The sequence below is a fragment of the Ascaphus truei genome, chromosome 3, assembly GCF_040206685.1.
Source record: "Ascaphus truei isolate aAscTru1 chromosome 3, aAscTru1.hap1, whole genome shotgun sequence".
Classification (NCBI taxonomy): Eukaryota; Metazoa; Chordata; class Amphibia; order Anura; family Ascaphidae; genus Ascaphus; species Ascaphus truei.
In genome coordinates, this window is record NC_134485.1 from 351,591,513 (window position 1) to 351,607,744 (window position 16,232).

The 16,232-nt window shown below is 46.6% G+C and overlaps 1 long non-coding RNA gene across 1 annotated transcript in view; it reads left to right on the forward strand.

The window, feature by feature from the left end:
- The first annotated feature begins 304 nt into the window (after nt 1-304).
- The window catches only part of LOC142491141 (uncharacterized), a 32,630-nt gene continuing 16,702 nt past the window's right edge, over nt 305-16,232 (forward strand). Inside the window, exons 1-3 of the long non-coding RNA XR_012800304.1 lie at nt 305-391; nt 7,248-7,312; nt 8,799-8,985. This is a non-coding gene — a long non-coding RNA (uncharacterized LOC142491141). The remainder of the gene's footprint in view (nt 392-7,247; nt 7,313-8,798; nt 8,986-16,232) is intronic.

A 16,232-nucleotide genomic window follows, 5' to 3' on the forward strand; every position in this document is an offset into this window, starting at 1 on the left:
TTTGATGTGGAGGGGGAGTATTATGTGTGTGGGTGAGGGGGAGAAATGGGGGTATGAGAGATAGATGGGGAGTATCGCAAAAGTTGATAGGGGTTCTGGGGGGAGATATGAGGATGATGATGAAGGGTGCTGGTGGAGATATGAGGATGATGATGAGGGGTGCTGGGGGAGATATGATGATGATGAGGTGCTGGAGGAGAGATGACGATGGTGATGATGATTTTACCCGTGCGGCCCAATTTTTTTTTCCTTGGAGCAGTTTGGCCGTTCTCACTTTACGAGTTGTACAGGCCTGTCGTAGATAGACACAACGTCGCCACCTGGTGGGGTATCTATGCTGGACACCGCCAGAACATCAGAACAAACATCAGGTTGCTGATTTCCCTTTAAAGTAAGTTTATGTGTGAATCTGTATACATCTACAACAGTGGAGAAAAGATTAAAGTTCTTATCTGGCATGAATGAACGTCCATAGTTAAGAACGAAAAGCTCTGCTGGAGTGAAGGTGTATTGAGAAATGTTGATGGCATTGGTATCTTCAATCCCCAGTATCGTCTCCTTTTTTTGCTGATGTTGACCATCGATCTAAGTATGCAGTCCTTGACAAATGCAGTTGCCCCTGGCAACTGCATTTTACCCCCTGGCGAGGTGTTTCGGCGGGGTGCTACGACAGCATTTTCCTCCGACCGGACGTTACGTCATGATGCTACACAGTAATTTCATTACACTGGACACTTTTTGCATCTCTTGGACAATTGAACTACAACTCCCGTCATGCTCCTGGTCGTTGTCTCTTGATGCCGTCTAGTTGGCAGGACTGCCTAACCCTGCACACAGCCCATTGGTTTCTGGCATCTTATATGCTCAGCCAGCCCTCTGGCAAACTGGCTGAGCATAAGGCCTCGGCCATGTTGCGTGCTTGCTGGCGGGAGCGCGCTAACGTGCGCTCCCGCTCAGCACTGAGCCCCTACAGCCGCAATTAGAGCGGCTTTAGTAGGGGCTCGTCTACGCTTCCACAAGCGCGCGGTAGTGTAGGTCTTAGGGGAATTTAAAATTCCCCCGCTTGCCGGCGCGACAGGCCGGTCACGTGAGCGGTTCACCCAATGAGGGCGAACCAGCTCTGTGACGTCACTGGCCCGCCCCCGGCCAGTGACGGGCCCGCCCCCGGCCCGCCCCCTGACGCGCGTGCGGTAAGCAACCGCAAGGCCAGGGAAAGCACCCGCTTTCCCTGAGCCTCAGCGCGCCTCAGCACGCCAGCAGGGAGCCTGGCCGAGGACTAAGACTTCATTGCGTACGAATTGCTAACTGCAATCCTTGCCTCCTTGCCTTGTACCTTGCATCCGCTGTTCTTGTTTCGCTCCTTATCAGACCTTGGCTAGTACCTGGATCCTGACCATCTCTGCAACTGACCAAGGCAAGTACTTACGACGATCCGCATCTCTCTAACCCCTGATCACGGCAAATACCTACGACGATCCGCACCTGAATGCGTTACTTTTTCACTTTGGTAGGAATCACTTCATGCAACCTAGTGATTTGGACAGCACTGGTTTAGCAGTCTCCGAAACACAGACAAATACGAGCTCAGGAAGTGTGGAATCAGCCCTGTTGTCTGACTCCTAGCTTGCCGAGCTCGTATTTGTCTGTGTTTCGGAGACTTCTAAACCAATGCTGTCCAAATCACTAGGTTGAGTGAAGTGATTCCTACCAAAGTGAAAAAGTAACGCTTTCAGCACCTCTCCAACCCCTGACCACGGCAAGTACCTATGACGATCCGCACTTCTCCAACCCCGACCCGGACAACTATTACCAATCTGTACTCCGGACACGTTCACGCAGCTGGAAGTCGGTTTATTCTCAATCCCCACCGCAGCCTCGCGGTCACGTTCTGTTTGTGGTGAGCACCCGTTACACCACCAGAGCCCGGGTCAGGAGAGGCAGTGCGGGGTCTCCCCAGCACAGATGTGGCGGATTGTACTAGGGGTCCCTTCCTACCAGCGGATTTTAGTGAGGGAAAGAGCCGGCCAGGCCCGTGCAGGTGAGGAGACAAGATTGCGGCCGAAGCCCTGAGTACACGTGCGTGCCTGTGTCAGTCACACAGTCACACTCACGTCTATACATATAGCTGCACACCCCCTATACATAATATATATACACCCCCTATAAATAATATATACACACCCCTATACATATCATATACACACCCCTATACATAACAGGCAGTCACCCAGTCAGCCACCCAGTCAGCCAGTCAACCATCTACCCAGATTAGTCACACACACTCACTCAATTCTTAGTAGGAATTATTAAAAAATTTAAAAGTGGGTGGGGCTAGGGGTGGGTCTAGGCATTGAGTAGATTTTTGGGTTCGGCAAGTAGATTATTGGGTGATTTGTCAAGCACTGTATGTATATATGTCTTTACTTATGTAACGGGTCTTCCCCCACCCAATCTCACATTGGCCCGTGTGGTCTAACCGGTCCCCATTACAAGGTCGTGTGTGGTGGTGCACCTGCCAGTAACAGGACTCCTGAGTCTCCCGCTTGATGGTATTAGGGGATGTCATCAGGACAGGTAGCTGAGGTAGTGGGTGCGAGTCCAACTTACTTCACGTGCAGCGCCTCCACCTCATCAGGATCTATGCTTCCGCAGGGAGATGGTCCTGGTGAGGAACTCCTTCTCGGTGGTGACCGCCACTGTAGAGTAATCTCACACTCACACAGTGGGGATATCTTTAATAAGGCCATCTTTATTGTGTATGTTGATGTAGCAGACTGCCCCATGCAGCTGCCGGCTCTAGCCGCACATTTCTCCGTGCTGTCCCTTTGCCAGGTACGCCCTCCCGTATTGAAGTGGGATTCCCTCTTCTCCTAGAGAGATCACCTCTGCGCCAGGTCCCTGGACACAGAGTGGCTTAGACAGACTGTCTAGTCAACCTGGACCGCTAGTTACTTCACTAGGGTCACAAACTGTTCTTATAATCCCCTTGTGGGAAAACACTACTTCCCAGCAGCTTTCCACAGATGCTAGAACAGCCACACGTACTAACTGTGTTGTGCCTTATATACTTCAGGAGGCAGGCGCATCCCTGATGTCACTATCCAGGGACTCAGAGCATGCAGCCACTCCCCTCCATACATAGGGCACCTCACCATGGTGTGAGGGAAAACCTCCATAACCGCTGCTGGCATACCTGTACTTACCAGGACTTACTGCCAACAGAGAGGAAAGTAATATACCATTATTATGCATGGCTATATACTCCCCCTGGTGAATCCCCACCGTCCCGGCTGGGACCTAAATTTGGTGTACCTTGCTCCAGGAAACACTGAAAAGGAACACACAAATTAAGCGTTAAACATTATCACCTTCACATAATAATGACAAAACATACGCTCACTGACCAGCAGAGAGCATCAAAGAAAAAGCAGACCACTCGTTGACGAGACCTAATAATAGTGTCGAGGGTCTGGTTTCTTCACCTCCCGCCCCGCTGCATCAGTGACTGTCACACTATACTCACGGGGCAAACCACGCTCATTGCAATACACCACCTTGTGCATATAGATGCTGCGCCCGATTTTCCAAACCCGCATAAGTTGGGAAACCCTATGCTCAGCCTGAACTCCCTTAATGTCTCCTCCCTTATTCACGATATAATATTCTATATCATTGCGAAGCCACCTCTCTCAATTGTCCTCTATTTCCCTCATTAGAGGTTCAGGGACATAGGGGTATTCAGGCCCATGTGACCTTTTGTAATTGGCTGCAATAGCCCTTTCAGCTCGGCAGATCCTGGTCAATTTAGTTAACCCAGCCTTTCCTGGTAACACCCATGACAGGGGCTCATCTGACTCTACCAGGTCATCTAACCCTTCAGATCCCTTTGGGGTAACAAGACCTGATTGTATTCGCTCCCACCTCACTCGTAGCGCCCTGAGATAGGCCTCATCGTCATAATTCCCGGGAGCCCACCAATGATCAACCACCCCATCCCTTTCTAGAATAAAACGGGTGCGGTCTATCCAGGCGACATAACCCTCATATAAGGGCGCCCACCATCTAGTTTCCCGTACCTCTTCTGAGCTAGGTTCTAGAGGCTCGTCCTCCTCAGGCCCGCCCGATGATACCCCTGAAGTACCCTCAGATCGCATAATTCGTTCCTTATGTTGGGACCAGTGCCCACCCTCGATACTCAGCACACTATTATTATCACTCATTATCGACCCTCGTCGGGAAATCCTCCCTCCACCCTCAGACCCATCATCAGAAGTTCCCCAGTCCAGGCTTTCAGTCCGTCCTTAGATAGGACCCCGGGAATCCCCTGACATACCCAGGCTAGAGGTTGACCCAAACGTGATAGCGACTGGGGCAGGGACTTTATCTATGGCCTTGGGGCTAACTTTGGGGATGGACGGGGTTGGGGGACAGGGTATCGACAGAGTTGCAAGGCTTTCTGCAGCTGGCCCACGCGATGTCCCGGGAACGCGGGAACCGCCATTTTGGTAAGCACTGTCCTCTTTTGTATTTGAAGTAGCGTCTGGCTGTTTGTTTATTGGTGTATAACAAAGTCCATTTCGTTCCTCCCATCTCGCAAGGCTGTCGTCCTCACTATTCTCGGGGGTATCTTCCCGAGAACATAGGCATGACAAACACGGCGCAGCCACGGCTTTCACGCCATTCCATAACAAACACACAAGAGTCTCTCCTGTAGCTTGTTCTTCCTCTATCCTCCATCCTGGACCTTCTGCTCTGTGCAGATCCTCCATTCTTGCGGTTCTCTCTCCCTGCCATCCTGGACCTTCTACTCTGTGCAGATCCTCCATTCTGACGGGTCTCTCTTGATCGTTGAACACGGGGTTTTTGTACATGGAGCTCCGCTCTGCGGGGCAGCTACCACATCAGTACAATAAACATGCCTTGTGCACCACCTGTGTACCTAACTTAAGTCTGACTCGTGTTTGCACTACCTCAGGCTAGGCTCACTCTTTCTGTGTCTACTGTATTGCTTTCCTCCAGTCTGTGCTCCTTGGTCAAGTGATCTGGAATGGAGACTAGAGTACTCTGGCTCTTCCATGCAGTACTTTGGGCGTCTACCTACTGTTGGCTAGCCTAGTGCGGACCCTTCCAGAATTCCTGCCCTAAGTTACCAGTTTACCCCTTCAGGCGTCCCCCGCTAGCGCTACCTCAAGGTAACTAGAACAGCAATAGCCCCCGGCTCCAGACTCACTAACCCCTAGCAGGATCCCAAGGCGTCTTTGCGGCCTGCCGCTCCAGCAGCTCCCCGACTACCCCTGGTTCCGTCCCACGCAGCACAAAGTGGCAGCAGACACTCTCCCTGCTTCCTATTGTGTGCCTAGCAAAAGCCTGTCCTGTTAACAGTCCTCTCAGCAGTGCCTCCAATTGTAACGGGTCTTCCCCCACCCAATCTCACATTGGCCCGTGTGGTCTAACCGGTCCCCATTACAAGGTCGTGTGTGGTGGTGCACCTGCCAGTAACAGGACTCCTGAGTCTCCCGCTTGATGGTATTAGGGGATGTCATCAGGACAGGTAGCTGAGGTAGTGGGTGCGAGTCCAACTTACTTCACGTGCAGCGCCTCCACCTCATCAGGATCTATGCTTCCGCAGGGAGATGGTCCTGGTGAGGAACTCCTTCTCGGTGGTGACCGCCACTGTAGAGTAATCTCACACTCACACAGCGGGGGTATCTTTAACAAGGCCATCTTTATTGTGTATGTTGATGTAGCAGACTGCCCCATGCAGCTGCCGGCTCTAGCGGCACATTTCTCCGTGCTGTCCCTTTGCCAGGTACGCCCTCCCGTATTGAAGTGGGATTCCCTCTTCTCCTAGAGAGATCACCTCTGCGCCAGGTCCCTGGACACAGAGTGGCTTAGACAGACTGTCTAGTCAACCTGGACCGCTAGTTACTTCACTAGGGTCACAAACTGTTCTTATAATCCCCTTGTGGGAAAACACTACTTCCCAGCAGCTTTCCACAGATGCTAGAACAGCCACACGTACTAACTGTGTTGTGCCTTATATACTTCAGGAGGCAGGCGCATCCCTGATGTCACTATCCAGGGACTCAAAGCATGCAGCCACTCCCCTCCATACATAGGGCACCTCACCATGGTGTGAGGGAAAACCTCCATAACCGCTGCTGGCATACCTGTACTTACCAGGACTTACTGCCAACAGAGAGGAAAGTAATATACCATTATTATGCATGGCTATACTTATATAGCGCCATTAATGTACATAGCGCTTCACAGCAGTAATACACGTGACAATCATATAAATTGCAAATAATACAAATAACAGATCATGGGAATAAGTGCTTCAGACATAAAAGTAACATTTAGGAAAATGAGTATCTGCTCCGAAGAGCTTACAATTTAATTGGTAGGTAGGAAGAACGTACAGAGACAGTAGGAGGGAATTCTGGTAAGTGCGTCTGCAGGGGCCAAACTTTATGTATGGGGTTATAGTATCAGCCACGGAGCTACTCAAATGCTTCGTTAAGAAGGTGTGTTTTAAGGTGAGTCTTAAAGGTGGATAGAGAAGGTGCTAGTCTGATATTGAGGGGAAGGGCATTCCAGCAGTGTGGGGCAGTCAGTGAGAAATGTTTAAGGCGGGAGAGGTCTTTAGATACAAAGGGGGTAGAGAGAAAACAAGAGAACCCAAGAGTCGGGATGGTGTATAATGAGAAATTAGGGCTGAGATGTAAAGAGGGGCAGAAGAATGTAAAGCTTTAAAAGTGAGGAGGAGAATTGAGTGTGTGATGTGGGATTTGATAGGGAGCCAGGAGAGGGATTTCAGCAGGGGAGACACTGAGACAGAGTTAGGAAAGGGTAGAGTAATCTATTTTTTATCCTCTGTTTGGGTCATCTTTGTTTTTTGATTGGCATCCTGGTGTGTGATAATTGCTCTGATTCCAAAAGGTTTTCTAGTGAAACGGGCGTCATCTGTTATGTATGTGGTGGATTCATTCTCAGAGAAGGAGACACTATAAGGAAAGGAGTCATGGTCAGACAATTCAAATTCAGTATTATTGCCAGTATGATATCTGGTTGGTGTTCTAAGGATTGAACTAGACATCTGGGTGATTTCTTATTTTGAAAACCATTACGAGAAAAGGATCTTGGGACGTATGGTTTCTTTCTGCCACGTATAGATTTTATTGCATTCATAAGTCAATCTGTCCCTCGTATTTGTTTTGTTTAGCCATCATTATGTTTTTCTCCAGATTTTCACTGCGTTGTGCCAATTTTGAGTCCCATAACACCCACAACCCTGCGTTCCTCACAGGAGGTAAGTCAATTCCTTCCTCACAGGGCTCGGGTAGGTATAGGATATAGATTAAGTGTGTGCTATCAGCGTGATTTATTATAATCCCATTGATGAATATAACTTTGATACCAGTCACTTCACCGGATGCGTTTCTCCTGGAGCTGTTGGACGGCTGTTGGCACTCTGTAATGGCAGTAGAAAAAAATGTGTGATGCTCCAAGTACAGGCCAAATTTCAGCATAGACATGAGAATAATTAGTTGAAAGTTCCTTGGGTGTAACCCCCCTAAAATAATGTATAACTGGTATACCAACCCATAAACACGTGGTGTAAATCACTCCTCCACTATAATCCGACTAGTTTGTCATGGTCTCCACAAACACTGTAGTAAAAGACCTTACCAATTAAGTGTCCAAACATATGTTGTCGGAATGGAGGATAAGCAATGTGAAAATCATAAACTCACGTTAGGGTTGGTAATATCCTCCTGGATCTTCAGTTGTTCTTGCATGTAGGGGGGTGTGCTTCCGTTTTGTCTGGTGATAGGCAGAGTGACTCGCCTTGAAAAAGAGCTTGCGCTCGAAACGCGTTGGTGGGGGTTCTCACACCCCGTGATGTAGCTGTTTTTGGATGATCCATTACATTTTGTTATTTTTATGGGTAACCACTCTCTTGGATATCATTTATTTCTTGGTTCCCTGGTGCAGTTGTGCCTATTTTTTTCCAACCACATCGTATTGCACTCTGTAATGGGAAGCTAAAGATGCCTGTGAACTGAAGGTGATACTACACCTCCTTACACCCTGTTAGATCTTCAAACTGCTATCCTACACTCTGAATAGCTCCTTTAGACTTATTTAGATGAGTGCTCGTTCTTTGTACCTATGGAGAAATAATGTATTAGAGCAGGGGTGTACAAACTGGGAGGGGGGTGAGATTTTCTAGGGAGGGCGCAGCGGTTACAGAGGCCCTGCGTTCTTCCTCAAGGCATTTAAATTAAATGCCAGGGGAGATGTGAGGCCTCTGTAACTTCTCTTACCTGCTCTCAGCCAGCTCTTTGGCAACACGTGACAACGCAGAGAGCAGGTAAGGAATGGGGCGAGAGCAGATAGGGGGCGTGAACAGAAAAGTTTGCATACCCCTGTATTAGAGAAACTTCTTTGCCTCGGGTAGCAAAAAACTACATCAGAGTTACCAAGCAAGTAACAAATCAACAAATTAGGAACTGCTTGCTATTGCTTTATCACTGTATGGACTGCTGTATTAAACAAGGAAAAATTTATTGTTGAATGACCATTTAAAATGATAAGGGAAGAAACATGAAAATGAAATAGATAAGGGAAGGAAGATTTAAAACGGCAATCCCTTTCGGTTGTGTGATGTTGTTATTTTTTATCCCTATCTGGCAGGAGGTGGGGAATGCACACATTGTCCCATTAATTAATTGATTCCCGATCCTAAAAATGCCAACCTTACTGGTTTTGACAAAATGCTCTCGATTTTTCAGGTCATACACATGCCTGGTTCATTAAGCAGAAACTAAAGAGAAGAGAAAACAAAGTCTGGGCTTTGTGTGTTCCTTTGTAATTGAGCACTTTCTGAGAAGATAAATATTGCATCTGATTGGAAAAGTCAACAGATCTTAACAGGAAGTCAACATACAGTACACATACAGGATGGAAACAGAAAGAATGGTGTGTACACGTTGACATTCAGGATGGTGCATGTGGTAACTATTTTATTATAGTTACTTTTAATATTCTGTAAAAATATATATTTTTCCTTATTTGAAACAAGGGGTCCCTGAGACTTGAAGTGTAAAAAAATATATATAACATAGAAACATATATAGCCACTGGGTCTGTCTTATAATGGTATCTAATAGAAAGTTGTAACACCATTGTGAGATGACATTGCAGCTTCCAATTGAGTCACCCCACAGCCATCTTTATTACTTTCCTGGCAAAAGTATAATATGAATTATGTTGACAATCGGGGAATCCTAGGATTGTAAGTTCCTCAGTTCAACTCGGGGGGGCCCCGTGATTCAATAAAAGGTTAAAAAAAAAATCTTTCTTTTTGGGGGCATTGGTACTTTAACAGGTTCTCATCTATACTATAATTCTGAAAGTTTGTTTGTTATCCGGCTATACAAAATCACACGCTTAATCCTAGAGCCACCAAACGTGGCATGCTATCTAATAGGATCAAAAGGAAGAGCCTAGCTGGGGTCTTGGTATGTTTGGCCCATAGATTCGGGTAACCTCTGAAAAATGTTCGTGGAAACTTCATTTTTTTCACTTTATCTCCTCAGGGAATTGTTCCATTGAGTTCACATTTGGAATGTAGGTACATATTGGAGGAGATCTTATTGGTGCACAAAGTACCGGTTCTAAAGCGATTTTCTTAATTTTAGCTAAATTCCTCCCCTTTCGTACTTATGTTCCGCTGCGAACAGTGAACGAAACAAAAGCATGTGAATAAAGAACTTTTATTTTGAAACTTTAGCTTCAGTGTAGTCTATCTGCATTTTTTTTTTCCATTCTCAATTATATTCTTGACTTGATATGATGCTATTGGTTAGGATACAGCTATGGTTAGTTTGTTTTTATTTTAATAGTATAGTTTTTAGATTGGCAATCCTTTGCATGTTTTAGCTAAACTATTGTACAAAATGTAAAACAAATATTTAGAACTCTCCCTACTTTGGACACCCCCTCACCCAGGCAACTCCGTGTATTCCGCTAGTAGTAGTATAGTAGTGTAGAGTGTCTATGCAAATTAGAGTTTTAGCAGAGAAATATAGGAAACATGTTTGCTGTTGCAACATGCAGTTCCATTCTATGATCAACTATCCTGCCATAAAAATGATAAACAATTATGCTTTCTTTGCACGTCTGCTAAAGCACTCGTGTTTATTTTGGACTATCAGTATGGTGAAATGAGCATCGGTTGTACAGACGAATTCATGTCTGGGAATTTGTGGTTATAGAAAGTTTTACTTGATGATATTACAGACTTGATAATGGAATATGTTGTAACAGACATAGGTCTCCTCTATTATTTTCTGTTAATAATTAATTATGTGGTGGACCACACAATGCTCTTAAATTGTGTTTTTATGAATTTATTGCTACGAAGATAGCCATTGAGACTTTGGCTACTGAAGCTCTAAACTGACTTTATGCAATTTTAAATATATCCTGAAAAGCCCTGGGGACTAGCTCTCTGCATTTGTCTCTTGGCTGCAAACACTCTGTTAGGCTTTTATGCTCACATACAGCCTATAATGGCTACACTGCAGCCTATAATGGCCATACAAATCAACTCCTGCAGCCTATAACGGCCACACACATCTACTCCAAATACTTTTACTTGGACTTGGTTGAACTTAGCTTTGGAAAAAAAGCTTACAGGGTGGTACCGTAATCCTGAGCACGTTATTGCATTAGTGACCAACTGGCAACCAACACAACTATTATTTTTGCTACAAAATGAAGGAAACGAGAACCAATACATTAAGAATTCTTTGTAGGTTGTGATAGACATAATAATGATACATAGATACGCTTTCCAGACCATATATGTACCCTCTTCCCTTGGAGTATTTGATGTCGTCTGAAATCTCAATTGAACTAATAATTTTAGGGAATCTTAGGGCAGCCAACAGCATTAATTACTCCCTCCGGGGCAAGAAATCTAGTGTTTATAATGGCCTGCCAACTGAGTTGGTGTACGTTTGATTTTCAGTTCCCAAAAGCTACTCTTGTGTATTGTTTTTCACATAAATCAACCAGTCTTGTAATTATTCAGTGCAATAATACAGTGCAGTCCTACTTAACAATATATATTGAAGTTAGAGATAAAGTAATCAATCATCTAAGGACTAACATTTTTATTATTTGTTTCATATTATAAAGCAGCAATGTGTGTTGTTCAACTCCAAATAACATCATTGATGCTTTTTCAAATGACTGGTCTGACTTTCTTAATCCCTGTGTATCCGATATCTACAGTATGTGCCACAGTACAATACAAAGATCGCAATCCAAGGATGGAGTAAAATGGCACCCTGTGATATCTGCAGGCATGTGACTCAGGCAAACATGAAATGACGCAAGACATATCAAGGAAAGAAGCCAAATAAAAAGAAAAGTGTATTTTTATACTGCGGCATGAGACTGCATAATATTATAAATGTACCTGTAAATGTATTTTGGAGAACATTGTTGCAGTTTAGTGGCAAATAGTTTTCCAGCAGCTGGCCCACTGAGTTTGTTTCCAGGGCCATGTAATTGCTTTTGCAATTATCACATGACTTCCATGCCATTTTCTCCCTGCTAAAAGGAAAGAGGAATTTGTCTTCTGTTTCAAGGCTCCCAAGTCTCTCTGAATCCTAAGGAGTCTATAGTTACCTCCCATAAAATAATATTGTTGGATGTACGTTGCACATCACATAAGGCTTAATTTCATACTTCTTCTGATACTACTTGTTAAGCTTCACCAGTAATAGCACAATAACAAATGTCACAGAACATACATGTATCCTATTTTTGTTAAGGGATACTGTAGTTACGATCTCGTTTTTTACTGAGGCAAGAATGCTTCAATTCCAGAGCTGCAATAATCAAGGCTGCGTAACTAAACAAGTTTAATAAAAGGTAATTTTTAGGATTTGCACCCGGAAGTAGACCTTAATAAGAGGGCCACCAATAGAAATTCATAATTAGCGCTTTCACGCTACAGTGTGATGCTGGCCCACCTTGCAGTGAAAAGGAAAACCTTTTACATGATCTCCACACACATCCTTTGTACCATTGTCGAATGACAGGTAATTTGCTTCCATTGCTGATCGCTTCCTCGGCTCTCAGCAAGTTGTGGTGCCGATGTGAACAGAAGAGAGACTTCTGTTAGCGTAAATATCTGATCCACGGTCAGGTGGTTGCAGAATTAATGTGATTAGATTGCCCTACAGTAGTTTATAAATGTCTCTTATGCTTTGTGCCCCTTGACATTTGTCAGTGACAAAGTTGGACTCACAGAGCTCTGCGTCTACTGAAAATAGATCATTACTGAAAAATATTGTGTAACGCTCGGCCTGCCCACAAGCCAGACGAGACCCCGGGACTGAGGTGGAAAGGAGTAATACCACACACCTAGCAGTAAACGGGGGCACGGCCGGAGTGTGGAAGTAGCGTAGGTGGTCCAGGTAACAAAAATAGAAATGGTACCGTACTTGACAACTCCAGCGTAGAAAGGTAAAGTCCGTAAGCCAATGGTCGTGGGATGGAGAGAGCAGCGTAGTAGAGTGTCCGTAAGCTTTGGTCGTGGAGTGGAGAGAGCAGCGTAGTAGAGTGTCCTTAAGCCGTGTCCAGGGGATGTAGAAGTCTGCAGGGTAGTACAGTAATGTCCAAAGCCAAATCCAAGGGGTTCCAGAGAACAGCGTAGTCGAAGTCCAAAGCCAAAGGGCAAGATCCAGGGAGGTCAGTAGAATATCCAGGGACAGGAACAGGAACTGAAAGACAAAAGGGGCCAGGCAACAGCAGACAGCACCAAGGTACAGAAGCTATGCAGAGCAAGGAGGTAATGGTGAGGGGAGACTAAATAGGGGGCTGGGACCTATCAGAGGAAGGGGAGGAACGGAGGAGCGGCCCGAGGGAGGACCTGATAGGTCCCATCTTCCCAGGCACTTCTCCCCTATCAGAGCAAGGGGCGGAGCGGCCCGGGGAAGGATCAGTTTGGGGAGAAGGGCCTGGGGGGGCGGACCTGATGGAGCAGGGGCAGGGAAGCGTGTGATGCGGACGCAGCGCCTGAGGAGGCAGAGTCAGGCGCACGGCGCTAGTAAATGGAAGCCTGGGGCGACCCGGAAGTGCGGGAGTAGCCGTGGAGGGGACCGCGAAGAGTGAGGCACGCCGCCGGGGAGCCTGGGCAGCACAGGGATAAGGTAAGGAGGCGCTGGAAGCGGGTCTACCCGCAGCGCAGATCCTTACATATTGTAATGAAGTTTGTAATTTAAATAAAAATTGAAAGTGGAGGCAATGTGTAGAAAATAAATAAATTAATTAACAAAATCAATTCATTTCACCTTTTAAATATTAATGAAAGTGCCCTTTCCTTCCATCCTGGATCCACCCACACATACAGGGAGTAGAAGATCATTTTGTCTGAAGATTCCAGATAGAAGGCTGACTGCTGTTAGACTGCATAGGGTTGGGTAGATACACAAAGCTCAGCTAAATCTGTGCTACTAACATGACGTTAGTTTAATGGGTATCCATAAAGCTAAAAACAGTATATGCAAAAATAAAGCTCATTAGGCCACTCATTTGCATATGGCTAATGCTGTGCTAGCCATATGCAAACATCGGGATAAGACAGTCCCTGGTGCTAACTGGCTGTAATGCTGACCCGTGCTAGCCATATGCAAAGCAAGATGTAATATATACCTGACATCAGCCTTCAGAATACAAAATATTTGTATTAAACCCATGGAAGCCATAGTGGCCAATGAAGGTATCCATTATGCATGCCTTCATGGTAACCAAGGGATTAGTACAAATAGCCTAACTACCTTAAAACCCATTGTATGTCATAGCAGTACAACCTCTATGGAATATAAGGGGTCAAACCCCCCCACCCCCATAGCCACCTAGCCCCATAACCCACCTCCCTACCACTCTCTACCAAAGACCTATCCTCCCCCCGCCCTCCTTTCCCCCCACTAGACTAATGGAGAATAGCCCCTATTAGCCAAATGTTGCTGCTAGGGCTTTTGCCTATTGAAAAGCATTACAAAATAACACAATCACATAATACAAAACAAACATTTCACTCTTTGAAAAAGTCCATCATTGGACGAAACGCGTCAGAGTGTACTGCTGCTGATGTTCACTGTTAGCTACCAATAAAGTTTTTTACTTTTTCAATGCGTTGGCTGGTGGAGATTCTGTGACCACGGTTTACCTTTTTTCCCTTGTTTGACGTCACTTCTGGCTGGAGCACGCCGACACCACGAGCAGCAAGGACAGGAGCTGCGTACATTTCAGCGTCTGGGTCAGACAGAAACGGAATTTGTGAGTACTGATCAGCTGAACGGCTCATCGCGGGACACAGGGTGGAGGTGAGGCTGACGAACACCGGACAGTGACTTACTTTGAGGCGCCTCTCCAGGAGGTACTTCTCTGTACTTCTACCGGACAATTGCCCTAGCCCACCACCCTGATGTGAGTACCGGAGGGCTTATATAGCCTCATATTCATCATGTTTTATTACTGGTGTCTTTTCTCCATGACCAATGGACAGTATATATTTTAGCCTGGGTAGTAGCCTCGGTTCACCTAGGGGTTAACCCCCATATCCTTCTACTGGTACATCAACCAACCTGATTGGTTGATGTACCATGTGACATCTGCCCTTCAGTGACATACCAGGCCCTATATAAGGCCTGGGTTTCAGAAGGCAGGAAGAAGCTGACGAAGCCACATCTGGTAGCTGGAGAAAGAAGACAGCTTTCATGATAAGAAGAAAAGAAGATAGAACATAAATACTCACCCAAGAATCTTCTACTATCAACTGAGAATCGAGGGCTCTGAGGCAAGTTGAGGATCCAACGTTGACACCACGGATAACAAAGGCTTTGTAACGATGTGCTCACCACAAACGAGGCAGGACCCCGGTACTGAGGTGGGAATGGATACAAATGTCACCCACAGCCACGGGGCACGTCTGGAGAGTGGATGGTCAAGGTGGCCGGGTCGGTATTGCAGATGTAAGAATAGTCTTGATACTTTGCAGAGGTTGGAGTCAGTGGGATCATAGAAGTCCGGGTGCCGTGGTCAGGGTTGGAGAGATGCAGAAGGTCAGAGGTAAGCCGGGGTCAGTAGACCAGAGGTGTGGAGTCCAAGGGTCAAGCCGGGTCGGTACACAGGAAGGCAACAAAACAAGACAAGGTGAGGCAAGGCAAGATAAGGAACAGGATCTGATGAACGCAAGGGTACCAGGAAATATGCTCAGCCGAAGTGCCAGTGGCACAACTGAGCATATATGGGGAAAAGCGACCAATGAGGCAGGAGGGGGGAGCGGAGGTGCAGCCTCTGTGGAGGCAGGGATAGGTAGGAGATGCACGAGACAGGTGGGCGTGATGAGATGATTAGGAGGCTGGGGAGCGGTGCACATGCGTCACGTGCGTGCATCGCGTGGCGCTGACACGCGACGTGTCCCGGGGTGGAGCCAGTCCCCGCGACATCAGATGACGTCCTTTGCGTGTGCGCGCGTGCAGTGTGATCCGCAGTGCTGCACGAGCCTGAAGGTAAGGAGGGAGCGTGCCACGGGGAACGCGCTCCCCGGTTCCTTAAAGTACCCTCCCCCCTTTAGGAGTGGCTATGGACGACTCCAATATGGTTTGAGGGGGTACTTTAAGTGAAACCGCCTTAAGAGGTGGGGAGCATGTATTTGGTGATGGGGTATCCAGGACCGTTCCTCTGGTCCTAACCCTTTCCAGTGGACCAAATACTGGACCGCTCCTCTCGATATTCTAGAGTCTATGATAGATTGTACCTCTTACTCCTCTTGTCCTTGTATGATTGTCACAGTGACTTATGACAGGCTGCAATTTACACCAAATATATATAATATAATATATATGTAACGGATTTTCTGGCCTAGCCTGACCCACCCAATCTCACATTGGCCCCTGTGGTCTAACCAGTCCCCATTACAGTGTAGTGTCTGGTGGTGCACCTGTTGGCAACAGGACTCCTGAGTCTCCCGCATGATGTTGTGTGGGGATTGCCAACCCAGACAGGCAGCTGAGGTAGTGTGCATGAGTCCTACCTATATCCAGTGCAGCGCCTCCACCTCATCAGGATCCCAGCGTCCGCTTGTGGATGGTCCTGGTGAGGAACTCCTCTGTGGTGCACTCCTCTGTGTAATCACTCCACAC